The sequence below is a fragment of the Triticum aestivum genome, chromosome 3A, assembly GCF_018294505.1.
Source record: "Triticum aestivum cultivar Chinese Spring chromosome 3A, IWGSC CS RefSeq v2.1, whole genome shotgun sequence".
Classification (NCBI taxonomy): Eukaryota; Viridiplantae; Streptophyta; class Magnoliopsida; order Poales; family Poaceae; genus Triticum; species Triticum aestivum.
The window spans coordinates 15217935-15228799 of NC_057800.1; the positions used below are offsets into that span (position 1 = coordinate 15217935).

The following is a 10865-nucleotide window of genomic DNA, read 5'->3' on the forward strand; positions in this document are numbered from 1 at the left end:
TTATCCTTAGCAAAATCCACAAATTCCGGTAGAAAGGAGATTTACCCTTGTATTGGGTAGATACATGTAAAAAGTCCATAGTTATGATCTGTATCCCAAATGGATTCCTTCAGACCTTCCACGAGGTAGTAGACAATACTATGTGTAGTCGAAATCGCCCAACAAATGATCGAGGATGCACGCCGACTGGAGGTCACGTTTACCAGCCTAAAAAATTGTTACAAAATCTAGTCCATGTTAACACGCACAGTCCTATGTTTTCTTGTGTTCATGTTGTCCTATCGGTGGAGGGGATGATAGGCCGGGGCATGCTATATGGAGAAAATAATTTTTGTATAACATAAACCACACCGATGAACTAAATCTTGGTCAATCAAGCAACATATATATTTGGAGTGCTTGCTAGACATCACAATTAGAATGGGCAAACTTACCCCAAATCCTGATAAATCAAGCAACATATGTATTTTGAGTGCTAGCTAGCTGCAACAAAATACTACTACACTAAATTGCTGCATACGCCCATTGGCATTGCAACTGAAAACCATCATTCCTTGGCAAAAAAGTACTAGTCCAGTTCAAACTGACTTAAGAGGTCAACATAGGACAATCAGTATGTTACGATCATGATCACATCTTGTCAATGCAAACGTCAAGAGACACCTCCTTGGATGCCCCAGAACCAACCAGATAAGTAGGTGGCACCATCAAGAAAGACGGCAGCTCCTCCACGGTCACCTCCCCAGGCCTCGTGCTGCTCGTCACTGGCTTCATGGCCAACAAAATGCTGCCTTCTACGCTGCTCGGTGGTGGCGGACCATTCGCCTGAAGCTTGATAGCGTACTGCGGCCATGAGGATGCCTCAGCTCTGATGCACACCACAGACACGACGCCGAGCACGCCCATGACCAAGAGGAACACGCTGTCGTCCCCTTGCCCATGGAGCAGGCACCGCGGCCGCGGCACCGACAGCCGGAGCTGGTGAACTTGGCCATAATGGACCTTGTGCACTGGCATTGCGTGCATGGTGATCAAGTGGCTGAGGAGCGCCTGTGGTGAACCGACGAAGCCACAGCCAAGCTCTGTGCAGAAGCACGGCACATGGGAGCACACACTTTGATGGTCGTCAAGCTCGTAGTAGGGGACGTAGCTCCCGCAGCCATCATGGTGGCACTTGACTGTCAAGGAAGAGATGAGGGCGTCCAATGACCGGACGTGGCCAAAGCCACTGCCGTGCTCACACGTCTGGCACAGTTTATAGGGGAGCCCGATGAGGCATTTGTAGCAAGCCAAGTGCCCGGCATTGCACTGCACAAAATTTTAACGATTATGAACATCCTCAGACCTCGAACAAATAGAACAATAAATTGATGGAGCACCTATCTATTATCTTATAATATTAAATACTAAAATCACAATACATGTCAAAAATAGAGAAATATGCTAGAAAAAAAGTGCAGCCAAGGGATCTCGACAATTAACTATTAACATGATAGATGAAAGAAATTACCCATCTGTGCCCTAATTATTTTTCCAAACAATAAACAAAGAAAGTTGCGGTCCATAAAAAAACGGTCAGAGCATGACTACTCTGCTCTAAAGGTTACTGGTATCATTAACGCTTCTTGGATGCAAGTACTGTTGTCTATCATGCAATGAAAGGATAAACAGAAGTAAAAATATATTATATAAGATTAAAAAAATAACATGGTCGGCAGGCTGAAGCATGATGCCCTCGCATTTGCGAGGGCCACCTTGCTAGTTGGTGAAAGAAAGTAACCTCGAAGACAGGGGGCTTGATGGGGCGGGAGCACACGCTGCAATTAAGCAAACTCATGTCCATCGTTATGGTAACTTCTCTGGCTTGCTTCACTTGGCCACTCCTGGATAGCTCCACCTGCGCCTTCTTGGCACTCCAATCGTCCTTCTCCATCATCAACAGCAAACCCCTGCGCCTTTCCACGGTGGTATCCGGAGGAATCTGCACACTGTCCATAATCTGCATAGAATTCATGGAGGCAAACACATCACAAGTGGGACCCACAACGACATAGAGATGTTTCTTCCATGTAATTAAAAGAATACAGCCGTGGAAGTGAAATGAAGTGCGGGAACAAACTTGTGCTGAATGCGGTTCATCAGAAGGACCAGCAGACTGCAATTGCTCGCCACTTGTTGGAAAAATTATGTGTTCTGTCAAGGAACTGGGCGCTGCAACTGTAAAATCAATGTTAAAAGGGAATTGTTTTCAATTCACGAATCATTTACATGTATGCTGTAGATATTTGTACAAGGATAACAAATTCATGATAATACAATACCGAGTTCATATCATGTTACGTACATGTTGATCGGGACAAATCGTGCGAATTAAAGGGTGAAAATGTTTATGTAAAATCTGTATATAACCTGCGATATATAGAGAAGGATTATGTACCTGATGATTGAGCTGGTGTATCAAACACTAGATTGTCAACAATGGGCGAGCTTGATGTATTATGGGTTGTTCTGGCATTGCCAAGCTCTGCTAAAATGGGATGCTTGTTGTTATTCTGATCGGTGTCGGTGATTGCAAACTGATCGACCAGAGCATCAGTATTTGAATCAGAATCAGAGCATTTTACTCCTTCAACAGTGTTACCATTTGGCATGTTATTAAGCACCGGAGCATAGACAGACTCTTCTAGACAACGTACCTATTTGAATCAGAACACACATATTAATTGTAGCAAACAAAATCGCAACTTAGGAAAAAGAAAAAAACACGTCTGAAAAAAGTAACTCGAATATAAATTTGCACACGTAGTAAACTTGATTGGTCATTAGGTTGGTTAAATAAATGCTACATAAATAATTCATTGGCAGAATGTTGTTATGGGTCTTTTATTGCATGTAGCAGTATAGACTATATAGCATGACATTCTTTTGAAACAAGGCATACGTTCATATAATAACACATATTGTGTTTCAAATAAATAGTATATCACAATTTGCTTACGGAATTTAGTGGTGCACAAGTAATTACCGGCAGGAAGCTACCAAAGGGATGTGCAACTACCCATTTGGATCTGAAGCAACCCATTTCCGTAGTGACAACACTCAAGCGTGGAAAGCCATCTGGAACTATGAGTGTAGGGTGTTTCACAAGATCGATAAAAATGACCTGCATCTCAATGACAATTATGGAAATAAATTTTGTAAATTAACATGTGACATCAGCTGAATCAACCAGTTTATTATAGCATAATAATGATAATAGTTTCCCTAAGTGTGGTTGGAATGTTCTTACACTCAGAATGTGCACACAGCCCTTCACATGGACATACAATCTATCCGATTTTTTTGTAGTCCTTGATTCCTTTGAATAGGCAATCAGCAACCAAATTGCACCAATCCATCTGTTTGAGATTACCAACCTGTTGAGCAGCTCCCAGAAATGACCTGCTGACATTCACAGATGTATTTGGTGCTAGATAAATTGCAAATATCGCCATCATAAAGGCTATGCAGAATGGTTCCTCCTCAGTTATGCTGCACATTTCTTCCGCCACTTCCTTCGCGTTCTTCCCTCTCGTATCCCAAGTGTAGTGTTCATAGAGAGCATCGTCGACATGGAGACCCTCTATAACTTTGATGGGTCCTGAAGGAATTACAAGGACAAACTTCACAAGGGGCCTCACTGGAATTGATATGCCTCCGTCAAATTCTAGCTTCTCGGTGTCACAATTGAACTTATCCACCAGCCATAGGGTTAGATCTTTATCCATCTTAAAATCTTGCATTGACAAGATGCTCTCAAACCCAATTTTCATGACAAAACCTATCTGCTTGTCACTAAGACATTTCATAAATGGCGGAAGTTGGTCAGGTGAACATCTATAATGCACATTGGTTTTGTCCTAAAAAACAAGGAACAAGTGGATTATCCAAAAATATTTATTATATTATTAAAAAAAGACAAACTACTCATCATTTTCATCCGCATAAGCTAAAAATATTGAAGTCATTGATTTTGATTGTAATGGTTGATTTAATTTCCAATTAAGGTTACACAAAACTATTGGCACGTGCAAAATTTGTCATAGGACATGATGACGTGAGCAGATAGACCGTACTATAACGACATATAGGAAAGTTAGAAACTCTCAATTTACCTCAAAAAATGTAGGAAGTCTATCTCCTACTGAAAGGTACAACCATTGTCAAACAGATTGCATGCAAGGAAAAAATACGTTGGCTTCCAGAAACGACTCTGACGGGAGAACAAGAGGCATATACGGATTCTTCCATCGAAAACATAGGCAGACTATTCCATGCTAGAAAAACACATGGGCTCACATGGTCGTAAAAATTCGCAGAATTCTTTGGTCGGCAAGGCCGAAAACAATCCCAGTATTGAAAAGGCTGGAATCTCAAGACCCCACATGCCAACCCAAGCTGCACCTAAATAAGCTTCACTTTGTTCTAATAAAAAAAACTAAAGGACCTTCACTTTATTGGTATAGATCAGATTAGGAATAAATTTGTGATAACCAGTCAGGTACCTCTATTCTTGAATTGATATCACTCTGTCTTATTATCCTACTTCGATTTTTTATCTCGATGTCTACTGTGTATTTGCCTTATATATTATGGAAATGGTACAATTTAGACTGGAAATAGTCTTTTAAAATTCATATAGGTTCAACATAAATCAATCAAGTGAGCTAAATTCTGGATTATTTTTACAGAATGATCATTTATATTTATACAAGGAAAACCAACCTGAAACTAAACTGTGAGAATAACTATAGTAAAATAAAATCTGTGAATAAAGTTGGCCCAAGAAAAACATATACGAGCCTATATGGATAACGACCAGCGGTGGACAAAAGTGGCAGAGAACCCATGGAAATAATAGCAAGGGAATGAATGAAGTGGACCGGAAATATATAAACTTCACATGCAGGTGATCTAAGAAAAAATCTTACATGCAAGACATGCATGGAAACAGATAAGAATATGATACATATCGATTTCAATGTGATTTGTGTGCGATTGGAAACAAACATGTCATACGAGAAACGAGAAGGAACCGCACAATGATAAACATAGAGGAAAAAATATGTCAAATATGCAATTTGTCATTTTCTGTTATTCTACATATATATGTTGATGCAAAACAGCACCGATGAATACAAAATCAGTTATAAGCATGAGATGATGTTTTTACAATTCATATGAATTTAGACTGATAATTAATTTTGCTTAGATGGCCAAGTGGCATGGTAAGACCATGAGATGATGTTTTTACAATTCCACATGGGCTAAATAATTATCTAATCTGTGAATTATATGCTAGGTCCGAGATTAAATAATGTATGCTCATGAGATCCTGACATACTGATTGCGATTAAATTCGCATGACAATCGGGCACGACAGACCACTAATCCGGAGCTGCCCAAGTATATACGTGAACAGAAAAGGAGTTGGCATGCATGTGATGACATAACTGCCAATGTAAAAAGGAAACTTATACTGCTGCTTTGCTTTGTGCTTGCTTTCCCAGATCATGTATTAAGTTAGCATTTGATGGATTTCAACGTATCAAATCTATAGTCATAAATACATCAATTTTTATTCTGTAGACAACGATTTGCATGTCTAATTTAATTATGAAAATCAACATAAAAAGTAAAGTTATTTCCATAGCATGCTTTTAAATTTACAAAACTAGACTTCAGAATATATGAAAATTCAAATGAAACTTAAATCCTAAATGTAGAAACAAAATACAATGAAATGAAATGTTTGACGAGTAGGACACGTAGGTCAATTATTCATTTGGCAGTCATACCTATAGTGCTAATAAAATGGTAAATATGGAGAAAATAAATGTATATATGCAAAACCAAATTAGATGCAAGGCAGGCATGTTCCGGGCTAGCAAGATAGCAAATCGATTCCAGTATGATTCGTGTATGAGTTTTTATTTTGCAGGTTAATATGTGTACGAAGTTGTATCCTACAAGAAAACACAACCATGTTTAATACATGCATCATGTAAACTATGCAAGAGTATTTTAGTTGTGCCAAAATATACAAGTCTTAAAAAAATAACATGGGCACAACAAACAGTGCTATGAGAGGAGCGAGTTAAAGGCGTGCGCTTTTAAAACTATTGATTGATGTATATATATCTGTAATTATAATTTTCATGAATGAAGTATTTACGAAAGGTCTAATAATAATTGTACACTATATATGAATCCCTAATTGTTTGGCTTGAATAATATAGGTGCTAAGACTATACATCCACTCTCCAATTAAGTGAGCTAAGCTCCATTTCTCTCTCAGAGTTATATTTCCATAGAATGCCAAGTAGAAAAAACACGTGAAGCACGAGAAGAAAGTGACATAAATTGGGAGTGATGGAGAGAATGTTTCATCACAAAGTGATAGAAAAATATATATTATATAAGGTATGTAATTAGAAATTTAATTGTGATAAGATTATGGAAGTAAATTAAAAAGAACATAGACACAATCACAGAGAACAGTACAGATGGTGCGAGGGATTTTTTTTTCATATATATACTAACAATAAGACTTCTTATTCAATAGCCATGCAATACATTCGGATGCTATAGAGTGTCGAGATATATGTGGATGCATATAATTCTATATATACAAAACACCACTGCAGCACGTACACCGAGAAGGTGAGTGGACAACGTAGGTCTCCTAATTCAGATGCAAACTATCTATGCTTTTATTTTAATTATAGATGAACAATTTTAAAAATATTAATGGTAGGAAGAGGACACCAGTCACCAGGGAACAAGGACTGAAAGATGAGAACTTGGAGCACTGTATATACGTCTGTTCTCACATACCAAGCAGCGACTTGAGTGTTGTCTGTAATTTGTCATTACTTGCCCTTAATTAAATATTTGCAATCAAAGTGCAATCGTGTTTTTACAAGATGTATACATTGACTATATTGAGACATTATGTGATGCCATATTTTTGAAAGAAAAAATCTTAAACATAAAAGTATATATGAAACCGAGCCGTGCAAAGGCTCGGTCTCCCTGATAGTTTTGAACTGAATAAAACATGATGATAATGGAGGGATGCCAACCCCTCGCAAAAAAAGAAGGGGAGGGGGGATTCCAGCAATGTACCCTCCCGGAAGATCCAATTGGTAGATTACTATAAGCATCCATGACACTCCCCCGTCTTTGGATCTGTTCCTACTTGGATTAGCAGCCCTGGAACAGGAAACCGTGAAGCTGTTAGTAATCTTCGAAAGATAGTCGAAAGTAACACTGGGAACTCATAAAGATTAATTGAAGGCACGGTAGACAGATCCCAAAACATTGTATATGAGAGAGATCGAAGCAGTTTTGAAAGATCTCTCTCATATAAAATGCTTTATAGTACTCGATGTTCTATATTCATATATGAGAGAGATCTCTCACGTGCACGGCCCGAAGCAGCTTTGACCAAGAAGGTGGGTGGACAACGGAGGTCTCCTGATTCAGATGCAAACTATATATGTATGCTTCTATTTCAATTATTGATGAACAAATTTACAAATATTAATGGTAGGAAGAGGACACGAGGGAACAAGGACTGCAAGAGAACTTGGAGAACTGTATATAAGTCTATGTTCTCACATACCAAGCAGCGACTTGAGTGTTGTCTGTAATTTGTCAATACTTGCCCTTAATTAAATATTTGCAATCAAAGTGAAATCAAGTTTTCACAAGATGTATACATTGACTATATTGAGAATTTATGTGATACCGTATTTTCAAAAGAAAAAAAATACTAAATATAACAACATGTATGAAACCTAGCCGCGCAAGCGCGGTCTCCCTGGTAGTTTTGAACTGAATAAAACATGATGATAATGGAGGGATGCCAAGCCCTCGCAACAAAAGAAGGGGAGGGGGGATTCCAGCAATGTACCTTCCCGGATGATCCAATTGGTAGATTACTATAACTATCCATGACACTGCCCCTCTTCGGATCGGTTCCTACTGGAATTAGCAAGCCTGGAACGGGAAACCGTGAAACTGTTAGTAATCTTGGGAAGATAGCCACAAGTAAAACTGGGTACTGATACAGATTAATTGAAGGCACGGTAGACAGATCTCAAAACATCGTGTATGAGAGATCCGAAAACAAGCAAGATCCGAAGAGGGGAAACAAGCAAGATCCAAAAACTGATAAAGTAAAACTGGGTATTGATACAGATTAATTGAAGGCGCGGTAGACAGATCCCAAAACATCGTGTTTGAGATAGATCGAAGCCCATAAACAGCGATTCAAGTTTCAAAGCAGTGAAACAAGCAAGATCCGAAAACAGATAAAGTAAAACTGGGTATTGATACAGATTAATTGAAGACGCGGTGGACAGATCCCAAAACATCGTGTATGATAGAGATCGAAGCAAATAAACAGCGATTCAAGTTTCAAAGCAGTGAAACAAGCAAGATCCGAAAACAGATACTGAAACTAGACGAAATCCTCTGCTTACCGGCTGTGGATGAGCCCGAGTTAGGGTTTGAGACTCGGACCAGATGATAACAAGGGGAAATCAATCGGGAAGAGAACTGAATTTCTCTGCAAATCACGAGAAATCAACAAGTAGGGCGAGTGATGGTGCCGCTCGCCCTACCCGCATGATATGTACTGGACTGGAGTGGAGGAGCGGGGGGAAGAGGAGCTGTGTTTTCCTTTCCTTAATAGCGAAGCCAAAGATGAAGGGCGGCGGCTCGGGTTTGGTACTCCAGCGTTCGTTCGGAGAGGAAAAGCCTTTGGGCATCGATCGAACGACTTTCCTAGGCTGAGCGTTTCTCCACACGTTTCCTAGGCTGAGTGTGTGTGCGTGCGGGTGTGTGTTAGTTGGCGTCGTCCGCGAGGGTGTGACCGCGTAGGGCGCTGGATCCGGCCGCTCGAGCGCGTGTGTCGTGGAGCGCGGGATGTGGCGAGTGAGCGAGTGGGTGCATCGGGAGCGCGTCGTGGAGCGTCCGCGTGCGCATGCATAAAACCCCTCTCCCTCCTGTACATTGTGGCGCGGTGTGTTGAGTTCGAGCTCAAGAAAATTTGCCGCAGCTGCGGCGGGCGCTCGTAAGCCAGGAATCCACCGTGTGCTCCATTTCTTCATCCTCCTTTCGATTTGTGCCAGAGAGAGGGTGAGTGCGGCGAGGGAGGGCTAGGGCATGGGCTCAGCCCCGACACTAATCTTTGTATTGCCATGGATTATTTACTTAATAGAGCACGTTGTTTGGCTAAAACAGGGATTGACAACGTACATTGTTTCATAATAGTTGTTACTATCCTAGGGTTTTTATAACTGGGTAACTCGTACATCGTTGAGGTTATTCGTCTTCGATCATCCCCGATCCACAATGAGCACTGGGATCTAGCACGCACTTGGGCTGAATCAGTGGCTCGCCTTCCACCCGGCCATGGCATTACCGCTTTTCTTGGGCTCCCTCGGTGGTAGATCTGTTTGATGGCGACATCATCATCAAGGGGTTCCAGTAGCTTGGCAACAAGGAAAAAGAAGGGGAAAGACGGGATCAATCTGGAGACAACTATAAGGAATATGAAACTGAAGGAATATGAGCTGGATGTCATCTTCGTCAGGGAAGGAGGAAATTTTAGAACTCTCGAATGCAGGAAGGTGGTTGGCAGGACAAGGGTGAACACCATAAAACCATTCAGCATGGATGCGTTCAAGGACATAATGAGAAGTATGCATTGCGGCTCTCCTATGATCCGGATTCCGCGAGATGGACGACAATCTGTTCGTGGTGCAACACATTTGCCTACGAGATTGCAACTGGGTAATGCATCAGGGTCCCTTGATCTTTTGAGGGTTGATGGTTATGATAGAAGTATATGATGGCAAGGGTCGTCCAGATACCATCAAGCTAGACCGGGCCTCTATGTGGCCACAGATTCACAACCTCCCAAACCTTTACAGATCCCAAACAATTGATGAGCAGCTGGTGACGAGCATTTGGGCAGGTCAAGAGTCGGGATATGAACCTATCAAGGGTATATGAGGGGACCTATGTGCGAGTCAAGGCCAAAATTATAGTTGCAGATCCAATACCACGATTTGCACCACTGATTTTGAATGAGAATGAGAGAATACTTCTGCCCATAAAATATGAAAATATAGACTTCTATGAAGTTTGTGGCATCATGGGACACATCAAGGAGGAATGTGGTCATGCACCAGAGAATATTGAGTATGGTTCATGGATGGTGGCAAAACACATAGGAACTTGTCAGGTAGCCAGGGCTTTGGTCATGGGTATTCATTTTCTCAGGCTGGGAGGGCCCCGATGAGGGATGGGCGAGGTAGGGGACGGGGTGCAGGCCGGGGAATCAATCCTCACGTCCCTAGGAAGCACACATCTGGATAGGCTGGCAATTAAAGTGAAGGATCAAAATGCTTGTGTAAATCTATTGTTAACATATAGCTATAGATAATATTAACATATCTCTGCAAAAAAAAGATAATATTAACATATACCTGCATCGAGCTGACGCTAGATGTTCAACAATGGCCGAGCTTGTTGGGATAGGAGTTGTTATGGCAGTGCCATGCTCTGCTGAAATAGAATTATTTGTTGTTACTCTTATCAGTATCAGTGGTAGCGAAATGATTAGCAAGAGCATCAGCATTTCTCTCAGAATCAGCACATTTTCCATCTTCGGTTATGTTGTCATTCAGCCTTTTAACAGGCACAGAAGCATAGACCAATTCTTCCAGGCGACGAAACTGTTGAAGATTATACTTGTGAAGACGTTGCTGCTTAGATGTAATTTCACAAAAGTAATAAGCTTGACCGGTCAT

The 10865-nt window shown here is 40.9% G+C and overlaps 1 pseudogene; it reads right to left on the reverse strand.

Moving 5' to 3' along the window:
* Positions 1-396: 396 nt before the first annotated feature.
* LOC123057573 (uncharacterized) lies at positions 397-8791 on the reverse strand (annotated as a pseudogene).
* Positions 8792-10865: the final 2074 nt, after the last annotated feature.